At 41.6% G+C, this 12,728-nt stretch overlaps 1 pseudogene; it reads left to right on the top strand.

Annotated features, from left to right (window-relative positions):
* The window catches only part of LOC105293273, a 21,687-nt pseudogene extending 9,338 nt beyond the window's left edge, over window positions 1–12,349 (top strand).
* The last annotated feature ends 379 nt before the right edge of the window (window positions 12,350–12,728 follow it).

Here is a 12,728-nt window from a genome sequence, read left to right as displayed (position 1 = left end):
CAAGATATGTTTAATGTGACACAATGGATAAAACTTAGGGACTGAATTGGAATTCTGGCTCCATGATTTCTCTTAACTGAGATATGTTAACCTCTGAGGTCTCAGGTTCTTCAGTCATATGCGAGGACAACAATGCATCTTGTAGGATTTCTGTGTGAATTTAAACAAGATCATTTATATAAGATGGCCTGGGCCACAGTAGAAACTTATTAAACGATCATTCTTTTGATATTTCTTTCTCTTAAGCTTTCTTTGTTCATTCATTCATTCATTCATTCATTCATCCAATCAACATGTGTGAGCATCTACCATGTACCTGGCATTGAACTGGCTCTTGTCTATTTGTTCCTATCATTTCACACCACACTCTTTCCTGCCGTGTTCTGTGTACCAGGAGGCTGACTACCAAGGACTGCATCCCCCAGCCTCCCTTGCCCTCTGGCTTCCTGTTAGGTTTGACCAGGAAATACTGGCAGATATCTGAAAGTGGGAGGAGAAAGAAGTTGGTCAGTTTACCCCCACTTCACGTCCTCCCTGCCTTGTGTGTGGCAGGCAGCCCCTCTTCCATAGCACAGCTCTCACTGGGTGTGGGCCACAGCTCCCTCCTCTTGCCCCTTCAGATCTAGGAGTGGGGATGGCTTTTTCCCTGTGAGTCTCGCCATGCCTAGTTGATTCTCCTCACCCTGCTCACATTTCTGTATGTGGTCTTTGTTAAGCTCCCCTTGATTAAACTCTTTGAGTATTCCATCTGCTGCTCACTGGGACATTAATATAAATGAAGGAGGCGGACAAGTCCTTGCCACCATGGGGCCTACATACTGGTACATAACTACATAAACAAAATAGCTGTGAGTGCTGTGAGGGGGAAAAAAGGTGATGTAATAAAGAATGGCTAGGAGAAGCTACTTGAGGGGCTGACATTTGAACTGAGACCTAAAAGCTGAGGCAGGGGCTAGTAATCCATCCAAAGTTCTGGGAGACCCCTAGTTAAGGCAGAAGTGCATATGTAAAAGCTTTAAGCTGAGGACAAGAAGAATGAGGTATTGAAAGAATAGAGAGTCCAGAGGGGCTGGAATTTGGTGAGCTGGGGGGAGAATGGTAGAGGGACAATCAGAGAGGGACTAGTCAGTGCTGAGTATGGTGGGTGGTGGAAAGGGATTTAGACTTTGAGGCAAGAATTAGGAAGTCTTTGAAGGGTTTCAGGTTGGGGAGTAATTCAAGCCATATTTTCAATCAATAGTCTTCTACTTTGTGGGCAATGGATTATGTATCAGGCAAGAGTAGGGGGTTGTTGCTGCAGTCCAGGCCAGAGGTGCTGGTGGCTTGAACCAGAATGTTGGAAATGGAAGTGGAGAGACATGAATGCATTTGAGATCCATTTACACTATGATTCTGAGGTAACGTAATACTTCAGTTTTTTTCCAACCAGTGCCCTAGACCCCTGGAGGATAGTGAGCATCTGCTATATATTTTTTAAATTTTTATTTTCATTTTGATGATTATATATTTCAAAATTAATGTGGACATATTCTGGATCATCTGTATGCTCATTAGAACAGAATAGTATTATCACATAATTTCAGTGGCTGTCATTTCATTTTGTTTCTAGGAACTCCACCTATGCTAATGATTACCTACAAAGATGGCATTAAGCAAGATGTAATGTTTTTTATTGAAATAACACACATATAGAAAAGTATACCACTCATAAGTACATAGCTTAATAAATTTTCGCAAACCTATCATCTCTATATAATCAACACATTCTAAGAACCCAGAAGTCCAGGAATCCCTCTTGAACTCTCCAAGTCACTCCTTACCACACCTCCAAATGTAATCACCATCCTGCTTTCTTACACCATAATTTAGTTTTGCTTGTTTTTGAACTCTGTATGAATGCAGAGATGAGAGTAACATAAGTGAGATGAAGCTGACCTCTAAAAATCCCATCCTGGTGTGTGGGCAATACGGGATTCCCACTAGGGACAGGCCTCAGTTTCAGTTCATGCTTCCTGGGCATTGTGCTGAAGATCTGATCTCAGAAACTAGAAACCAAATTATCCCCAAACCATGGAGCAATCTCATTAGCATATCACGGTGATATCATCGTTTGCCTGGATCCCCATCAATGGACATGGCCCAACATAGTCATATCACTAGTGCCGGGTATGCCGAATGTTTATTTATTATGGCTGTGGCTGCTCTGCAGCATAATATTTTTCCACACCTTAGATGAGTCATAAGATGTTAGAACAAAATGGTGATGTCTTGACTTTTGTCATTGCTTTTCCAGTCTGCACCCAGCAACTTTCCCAGGTCCAGATCAAAAGGTGCTTTTATGAATCTAGAAGAAAAGTTCAGCTGAATATGCTTCTAGTCACATGTACATCCCCACCCTCAACCCACCAGTCCTTATTCATTAGACCACCAGGGTCAAAAGAGGGAAGCAGGAAAATTTTGGTTTTGATGTACTCTCTTGTTCACTTCAATTCTAACTCCCCGTTACCCCATTGACTTCATGCCTCCCACTGGTCCCCAGAGTCCCTTACTAGAAGCACATGACCCCTCCCCATCCAAACATAGTCCTCTTGTCTCCCATCTTCCCCCAGTTCTGCTTTTTGTTATGTGACAATGAGTGGCATTGGGTTAATCAGAGGAATGCCCAGTGTGGTTTAGTGGAAAGAGCACTGCATTTGGGAGTTAAGAGGCCTGGTTCTAGATCTAACATATCAGTTAGGTAAATTAGTTGAAAGTGATAGAATTTGAATTAAGCAAAACAAACAAACAAAAAACAATCCAGTAATTAATGAGTTTCTACAGAGTTCAGGGATCAGACACAGTTACATCAGGGTCTCCAATGATGTCATTATGACAGACTTGCTCTGTCTCTTGTCACTGCTTTCATTGGCTCTCCACCGATGATGACAAGAAGGCTGCCATTAGTCCTATCCTCTCAGCAACCCCAATAGAGCTTATGAACTTCTCTATTCCAACATACTGAAGTCATGTCTCGTTAGCTTTGATTGGCCTCCTAGGAACACAGGTCCTGATGCTCTGATTAGCCAGGCCTAGTTCACATGCTCATCTTGGATTGGAGAGTGAAGTCAGCACCACACAAAACTCTAGGACTCAGAGTAAGAAGAGTTGGTTCCCCGAAGGGACTGAGGCAAGCAAAAGCAACAAACGTTCTCTTTAACCATCAAATGAGCATGAGAGCTTAGCAAATCTTTCCACCTCTGGGCCTGGTTTCTCATGGGCAAAAAGAGGGATGGACCCTATAACCCCTAAGAGCCCTTCTACTTTAACACTCTGTAATTCTACCTAACTTCTCATGAGAATGCTATGTAGTGTTTTCACCACTCAGAGAATAATACCTTAATCCAATTAAAAAGGAGAATGGTAAAGACAAACACCCTATATAATAACCCGTTTGGGAGGGGCAAGTCTCACCACAGATGCAGGCCTTCCCCATCCACTCTGCAGGATTCCTGCCCAGTGACCCTATAAAGAAACAGCCAAAGAGGCTGATGCCAATGAAGAGGGAAAGATGAAATCTGAACCGGCTACTCATTCATGAATTCAGCTAATAATTATCATACACTTCTTCTAAAGCAGTCCGCCCTTATCTGCGGTTTTGCTTTCTGCAGTTTCAGTTACTTACAGTCAACCGTGCTCTAAAAATATTAAATGGAAAATTCCAGAAATAAATAATTCATAAGTTTTAAATTGCATGCTGTAGCGTGATGAAATCTCATGCGTTCTTGCTCTGTCCTGCCCAGGACATGAATCATCCCTTTGTCCAGTGTGTTCACACTGTATACACTCCCCACCCATTAGCCAGTCGATCTGTTATCAGATCATGATACTGTAGTGCTCGTGTTCACGGAACCCTTGTTTTACTTAATAATGGCCCCAAAGTAGAAGAAAAGTGATGCTGGTAATTCGGATATGCCCCAGAGAAGCTGTAAAGTGTTTCCTTAAAGTGAAAAGGTATGAACGTGCATGGAAAAACATAGTACATATAGGATTCAATACTATCTGCAGTTTCAGGTGTCCACTGGGGGTCTTGGAACATAACCCCCCTCCTGTAGATTATGGGGGTGGGGGTGGGGGATGGATGCTACTGTATCTCAAGCACTGGACTAGGCTCTGGAAATGAACAATGAACAACACACAGCCCCTGTTCCTGAAGTGGGCACAGACAAGTAAACTGTTGATTAACAATTCATAATGTCAGAGGCTGTGGCAAGATAATAAGGAAACTCAGATGAAAGACAGCTAACCCAGTGGGAGATAGGGCTTAGGGCATGAGGAGAAGGAAGGATAGTTTGGGAGGTTGTTCCTAAGAAAGAGATAATGAACAGGGCCTGGAAAGAGTAAGAGAAGAATTTAGCCTGATGAGAAAAGCACAGAGAGCATTTACAATGCACCCAGTTAGGGCATGTTCAGGACATCGCAGTTTGTTACAAGTGGCTGCTGTTTGGAATTTAAACCGGCAATGGCAAGACACGAGGCCAGGCCACGCCTGATTGTGAGGGACCTGGAGTACCAAATGAAGAAGACTAGATTTTATAATGTTTGCAGGTGATCTATAAGTCTCTGCTAAAAAAAAAACTGACCGCACTTCACACCTGATTAAAAAACAACTAAAGATCTCTGCAGCCCCCAGATATTGTAAGGGGTAGACCTGGGACATTCTGCTGGCTGCTCCAGAAGCGTCATCTGTCTGCCTTCTGTAGAGGGAGAAAGTCCCATACTCTACAGAAAATTGCATTACACAAAGGGAGTCATGCATGGATCCCTGTGCACCCAGTCTTGCAGGTAGGAGATTATTCCTAATGGTGTAAATCCTCAGCGCACAGATGCATCTGAACACCAGGGCTGCCCGAAATAGAAGAGAAACAAGGAAAAGTACTATTTGAGCTGTGAAAAAAACATCTACCTGATCCACTTAAAACCCTGCCCTAGAGAACAGGTGCCTTCCCAAATCTGTCATGAATTAACAAAAAAATGAAAAAAATAGCTAGTTTACATAGAAGTTTGGTATTCTCAGTCCACTACAAGAACAGTCGATTTTTAATCGTGTTGTCAAACATCATGCGAAGTGAGAAAAAAAATTTTAAAAACTTTTGTTTGGCTTTGATGTGCATTCTATTTTGTTATACTAGCCCTAACTTTCAAGCTCTGTTTCACTGACAATTAAGTGGCGATGACTGTGACAATGACAATTTCTCCTGAGTCTGTTGCAATTTTTAAAGCTTGTTCCTTCCATTGTCTCATTTGAGCTTCTCAATACCCAATTCTGTGAGGTGGTTAGCAAATATTCACCTTACAGACGAGGGACTGAAGCTCAGAGACACTCTAAAGCTACTAAAGGAGCAGAGCTTAGGTCTCAAACCCAATCTTCTAACTTGATCTGCTATTTTTTTTCTAGGAGGGGCAGAAGGAGCCAAAAACTAACAAAACAAAACTAAAAACTGGATTGCAGAAAATATTGACTGCCTGTGCTTTACGTAAGGATGAGAAATTAATAACAAAGAGGTCATTTTTCACGTGGACTCAAAATGTAAGTTTTCATTTTTTTCTATTTATACCAGAGCTTTGTTGTTTTAAAAAGTCCTTTTCTTCTCAAAGTGAGAAACTATCTCTGACAGGCACGCAACTAGCAGAGCCCTCAGGTATTGATTTCCTCTGTTCCTCAGCATTGCGTTTCTCACAGGGCTCCCCACACAGGCTCCTGGTAGAAGGGAAAGGTCCAGCTACTGAACTGGCCTCTAAACTAATTTAGCTGTTTCCCATCACCATCTCTCTTGCTTTCCGAAGGCTTCTCCCTTTCTCTTCAGCTGCATCTAAGGGGGACCACGAGACAGAGATTTTAGAAAGTGAAGAGGTAAGAGGAAAGGGGACTGGGAAAGTGAAAAATGAGAGGTCTGGGGAGGAAGAAACTAGATCCCTGGAAAGAAATCTAAGAAATTCCTGTGTAAAAGTTATATCCGCTTTGAAGAAAGGAGAGCGGGTGGAGCATAAAATAGAAATTACCAATGATACTACTATCACTTATTCATCGATTCGTTCATTCATTCCACAAACAATTACTGAGATCATGGACTATAATAGCCTCTGAGATGAGATAACACACAATTGGCAAAAACAATATAAATCCTTGATGGTATGGTAGTACTGTTCTGTTCCCCAGGAAGCTGACCCTGAGGCAGAGACTAGCATGTGTAAATTCTATTAGGGAGTACACTTAAGATTAACACCCAAGGAAGGAAGGGCAGTAAGCAGGAATAAGGAGAGGATGCAATCAAACATGAAACAGTTTCAAGGGAATTCTGGGCCAGCACTGCAAGAGGTTCTAAAGTGGGTTGAGCTTTCAGAGCTGTCCCCAGGTGAGTGAGAAGGCCAGGCCTTCATACCCACCATGTAGATCAATCATTGGAATGGGATGAGGCGTTGGGCGGGGCAGATTTCTTCAGCTGAGGCAAGGCCAAGGGGGCTGGCAGCTGAGGGCCACATTTATAGCAGCTGAGGCAAAAAGTAACCTTCAATATCGAAGAAAGATCTTAGCAGCTCATCAGAACCTACAGCATGTGCAGTCTGGGAGAGGTGACAGACAACCATAAAATAATCACAGAAAAAAAATATAACGGCACTGTAATTGGTGCTATAAAGGACAGGTACGTGGTACCCTTTAAAAAAAGGACAACCTAGATTGAGAGAAGAGGTTGGATTTCAGGCAAGAGAAGTAAGGCCCTGGGATGGGAGGGAGTGGGAAGGGAAAGACAGATTGGAGAGCTTCTCTGAATATAATATGGACAGGTTATGGTTGAGTATATTGGCAATTTCTTTGTTTCTTACTAAAAAAAAGGTATATAAATATAAGCAAAATTTGCATAGCTGAAGTCTCCACTTGCGTCTCTATTGTGTTCACTGCAGATCTATGGCAATGATCGATCAGAAGCCCATTTCTCTGGGGAACTAGGGCACCTCTCTGGAGAGAACTCAGACCAGACTAAGAGAGGTGATAACCCCAGAAGTCTGTGGTTTAAGAAAGCAGGATTGAGAAAATCCATTTTGGTGTCAAGGCCTGGGTTTGAGTCACTTCCCAGCTCTGTGATTTTAAGCAAATTACTGAACCCCTGTCAAGCCTCAGTTTCCTGTGTATAAAATGGAGTAATAACACCAACTTTACAAGGCTGTGAAAACAATTTTGAAGTTCTAAAAGTTGAGTAATTCTCAACTTTTAGAAATGGAACACCAAGTACAGGCATTAGTATGATAAAGTTGTCTAAGGTGGTGCTACCCAAGGTGTGGTCCTCAGACTAGCTGCAGCACCTGGCAGCTTTGTTAGAAATGAAAAATCTCAGGCCGCATTCCAGACTACACATGCTGACTCAGAATTTCTGGAGTAGGGATCCCAGGAATCTAGGTTCGAACAATTCCCAATGACCAAGCATCCAGGTTCGCCTGGGACCAAGGAGCATCTGAAGATGAGGGACTTTCAGTGCCAAAACTAGAAAGTCTAGGACGATCTAAGATGAGTTGGTTACCCTAACTCCACATAATTTTTATGTGTGTCAAATCTGAACCACTGCTTTAACATAACCATGTGTATTTTTAAATTAACATAATATAGTGAGCAACATGTTTGCAGATTCCAGCAGAGGTATCCACAAATCCCTAGGGGACAGCTATGAATGAGTGCTTTAAAGTAAACCAATATTTAATGAAGATCCTTTACAAGTCAAATGTTTGGGTAGATGCTCTCTATTTTACTTCTTTGATCTTATGGCATTTTCTGGGAGGTAGGTATCTTCATCCTCATCTAAAAATCTGAGATTTAAAGAAGTTAGTATTTTACCTATAGGATCACCAATTAAGCCAAAGAGGATGTCTTTTCAGAGCCTGTGCCGGTTCCATTAAACCCACGTTTCCCCAAGAGTGAGATGCATCTCACAGGAGAACGAGAGATGATTTAATGTGGCATAGGCAATGATTTTAGCATTAAATAAGACATCACATTGTAAGAAATAATACTACAAATTGATAATGCATATATAGCCCTTACTATATGCTAGGCACTGCGGCCCCACTGCAATGCCTGGCATGTCCCCAGACACACTTGGAGGAGGTGACCAGCTCTAGGGCAGGAGACCTAAGTGGAAATATCTGAGGGTGGAATAATCATTATAGCAAATATTCTCATATTAATTTATTCAATACTCATAACAGCTCTGCAAAAGGACCCTCTGAGGCTCAGAGAGGTTAAGGAACTTGCCCAAGTTCACACAGTATGAGAAGCTGAGCTTTAAAGCCAAGTAGGCTATCTTCAGAGCCAGTACTTTTAATTGCCATATGGTATACAAATGGTAAAGTAGACTGGAAGCCTTGACAGTTGGGTTTAGGCCTCACTGTGCCACTAACTAGCTCTATGTCCTTGAGCAAGTCACATACTCTTTTCAGGTCTTACTTTCTTCATCTGTGATTAAGGGCTTCATGGAAGTCTATTAAGATGATTGTTCCAAGGTCAAAAGGATAACAAAGAAGAGAGTGTGCTTCTGTCTGTGAGATATAATGGTCCCATATGTGAAGCCTGGGTATCCAGAGATGCTGAGATAATAGTTGTCATCATCATTATCATTTCATGACTGGTGCTTTATATACACTGTCTCTAATCCTCACAAACAACCCTGAAATGTAAACATGTGGTGAACATCTATAGTTTAGTCTGCTTCACATCTCTCCATTTCTGGAAAAAACAAGCTCCCTTCTTTTGAGGAATATCCCTCTACCAACTCCAACATGTGCTTCTAATGAAGGCTGTCAATCACAGTAAACCACTTGCCCTTGCCAAAGCTGATTGGTCCAAGTTTCAGCATGTGATCCAAGTTCGGCCAATAAGAACCTTCCAAAGATTTTTCAAACAAAATCATAAAGAAAAGAGGCAATCTCCCTCTGGTGGAGAAGCTATGAAATATGAGGTCATGTTTTCAACCACTGGAAGAAGCCATCCTTAGGAACTAATATCTTTGCATATAGAAGTAAACAGAGAATAGAAAAAGAAAGAAGTGCCCTAACAATGTTGCAGACTCTAGTTCCAGTTGTCACTGGAATCCAGCTATACCCTACCCTTCCTGGGCTTATAGGTAATAAACTATATAAGCCCCTCTGGTTGAGTCCCACTTATGCCATTTAAGTTATTTACACTCATTAAATTAATCTGAGTTAGATGTCTGGCATGTGCAACCAAGAGTCCTTGTCGATAGAATATTAATATTATTCTCTTTCTACTTTCTCAGTTTCAAACTGAGGTTACCTGGCTAGTGAATGCCATCCTGGGATTAGAGCCCAATCTGCTTGAATACAAAAGCCAGGGCTTTCTCCATCACCATCCTGCCTCTCCCAACCTGATAAGATAGGCCTAGAAGGTAGGGACTCCTTTCCTGGTCTCATGCTTTATTGCAAAAGTATAACATGAGTTGGCTAAACATTCACTGGGCTCCTCAAAGAGGTAACTCCTAGATTCCCCTGATACTATCCAGAATCTCCAAAGAGGTACTTAGGGAAGACACTGAACATGGAGTCTTCACTGGCTGCACAATTATGTAGTGGACATGGATGGGGTGAGCTCTCAAGAAGCCTCTGCTGTAAGGGTTAATGGTCAGATTTTGCTGGTGGCAGAGCAGACCTAAAAAATCAAAATGACTTTGGACTTTGGGGATTTGCCCATAGCTAAGCACCTACAAGAGAATGAGGCCTACTCAACTGTTCAGGGGAAAACTAGCCCATGCCACCAAAAGCATCCCATTTTTTGTTAGAGATACACTTCACATCCAGGCCTCCTGACTTTCAATCTAATGCTCTTTCCACTAACTCAAACTGCCTTTGTATTACTACCCTTCCAGATATTGCAAAATGTTTCTTAAACTGTAACAGTAGTTATCAGGTTTCAGAAATATTGCTTAATCAAGACCTAGCTAAGAAAAAAGAAAAAGAAAGATTTAATCCATTGACATTTGAAGGCATTCTTGATTTAAAAAAAAAAAAAATCCTGTAGCATTATTACCAATAACATTTATTCAGCACCTTAGAATTGAACAATGAGAATAAACCACTTCTGAGTTCATTTAACTATCTAAAAATCTGTATGAACCCTCTACAACATGTAGACACTGTGCTAGGTGCTGGGGGCAAAGTGATGAGACAGCCAGACATACTCCCTGCTCTCATAGAGCCTGCAGCCAAGCAAGGGAGACCACTGTGAAATAAACAGACAGATGGAAAATTGTAAATGAGAAAAAGGATTAAAACAGGAGAGAAAAAAGAGAGAACTAATTTTTGAAGGGAAGGGTTGGGGAGATGGGGATCAGGGGATTTCCAATCTAGGTCAGATGGTGTTAATGCATCTCTAAACAGACAAACTCAAAGATTTCCAATTTTGCAAAAATAAGTGCATTTGGGGCATGGTAATTAAAGAGGGAGCAATCATGTGTTTAGCCAATTGGTCTCAGAGAAGGAACCATCACTTTTAAGTCTCCCAAGAGTTTGGAGCTCCTGCAGTGATGGCTCATCCAGCATGAAGAACAGATTCTTGGACATCCTAAACAGTGCCCTGTAGAGCCCAAAACAAAGGAAAAATGTGCACTTCTATATACACTCATCAAAATATCCTTCAAAATCTTTTGAACTAAGGAAGAAAAATTAATAGAAGCTCTATAATCAAAAGACATGACAATCTATAAAGCCTCATATTATATGCCCAACCTGTCCCCAAATATTGTCAATGCTCATAAACCTGCCTGGTGGGTTATTTGAAGACCTAGGGGCCAGGAAGTTGGGACTGAATGGAAATGGCTGTTCCCATCACGCAAAGATACAATATGGTAACAGTAACAACAATAGCCTGTCTTTATTTAAAAATTTGATATTTGCTCATCGCAAGTTTATTTTGCTTTTTAAAATTTTTTCATTAAAATATCTTGATTATTATTATTTCGATTACTAAGGTTTTTGGCACCCCTGTGAATTTTGCTGCCAGAAGTGAGCTCTTCCCTTACCTTAACCTAATCCTCACCCTAGTATTGAACCAGGCAAAGACTTCAACTTTTAATATTTCCAAAAGCAAAAATCTACGACAGGTATGACTGCATGCCTTTTCCTACCATGTATCCTTTTGATCCAGCATAAGCTTGAATAATGTCAGATATGAACTTTTAGGAACTAGGTTTCCCTTTAGCAATTTTGTTTTCAGCACATGCCAACACTTGGAAATTGTCATCTGGGTGGAAGAAAGGGGTCACTCTCCTGCCAAATTTTGTTGCGTGTAAGATGCTGGTGGTTGGATGCATTGTAGAAAAGCAACATCTGGTTTCAATGCTACTTTTTTCCCCTTAAAATAAAATCATTTCTAGAAAATTTGCTACTTTTTACTTAATAATTTGGAAATAGTCCATGGTCTTATTGGGCTCAAAAAAAGATGTTAGAACATATATTTTTATTCAAGTGTTTTCTTATTAAAAAGGTTTTGGCTGTGTATGGCCATGCCACCCTGAACATGCCCGCTCTCGTCTGATCTCAGAAGCTAAGCAGGATAGGGCCTGGTTAGTACTTGGATGGGAGACCACCTAGGAAGACCACAGCTGTAGGTGTTTAAAAAAAAGAAAAAAGAAAAAAGATTTTGGCACTCTCTTTCCAGTCGGCACCAAGCTGTGGCATCTCTCAGGACAACTGGCCCAAGTGCACACCACAAGACAGAGGGCAAGAGAAAGCCCTTCCACAAGAAGTGAAAACATGAGCTGGGACATCCTGCTGCCAACATTAAGATTACTCTGCGCTGAATACACACAGCCCGTGTTGGGGGAGGCAACAAGAAGTACCGTGCCTTGAGGCTGGACACGAGGAACTTCTCCTGGGGCTCCGAGTGTTGAACATGCAAAACAAGGATTATTCATCTTGTCTACAATCCATCCAACAAGGAACTGGTTCACTCCAAGATCCCAGTAAAGAACTGTCTCATGCCCATTGACAGCACACCATACAGACAGTAGTACAAGTCACACTATGTACTGTCCCCAGGCCGCAAGGAGGAGGCCAAGCTGAGTCCTCAGGAGGGAGAGATTTTAAACAAAAACCCATCAAAGAAAATACATAAGAAATATGATGAAAGGAAAAAGAATGCCAAAATCAGCAGTTTTCTAGAGGGGCAGTTCCAGCAGGGCAAGCTTCTTGGCTTCTTGTATGCATCACTTCAAGACCAGGCCAATGTGGCTGAGCACATGGCAATGGGCTAGAGGGCAAGGAGCTGGAGTTCTAAGCAAGGAAAATCAAGGCCAGGGAAGGCAAATAAATCCTTCCCCCACCCATTTTAGCTCATGTAATAAAGGTGTTTATTGTTCTTAAAAAAAAAAATTGTTTTTGGAGGCACACTTTCTAGCCTAACCAGAAGCCAGGTATAATCTGAATTAAACTAAAGAATGACATTTCTCTGGTCTAGGTTCCCAGTTCTGATTAGGCAACACCCAAACATACTACCTATTGCTCAATAAATGTCACAGAATTCCTTGAACAAAATTAAATGTGTGCTTGCTTTCAAACTAAAGCACAGTGCCTTCCTGCATGATTATGTTAAATGTTGTGATGAAATCAAGCTAACACTGCTGAGGTGTGGCAGTCCCAAAGAGGCTGAGAACTCCCAGCCCAGATCCTAGTATTAGAACTTCTCAGCA

This window comes from Pteropus vampyrus, unplaced genomic scaffold (genome assembly GCF_000151845.1).
Source record: "Pteropus vampyrus isolate Shadow unplaced genomic scaffold, Pvam_2.0 Scaffold70, whole genome shotgun sequence".
NCBI classification, from domain to species: domain Eukaryota; kingdom Metazoa; phylum Chordata; class Mammalia; order Chiroptera; family Pteropodidae; genus Pteropus; species Pteropus vampyrus.
This window is presented reverse-complemented; position numbering and strand designations above follow the sequence as displayed.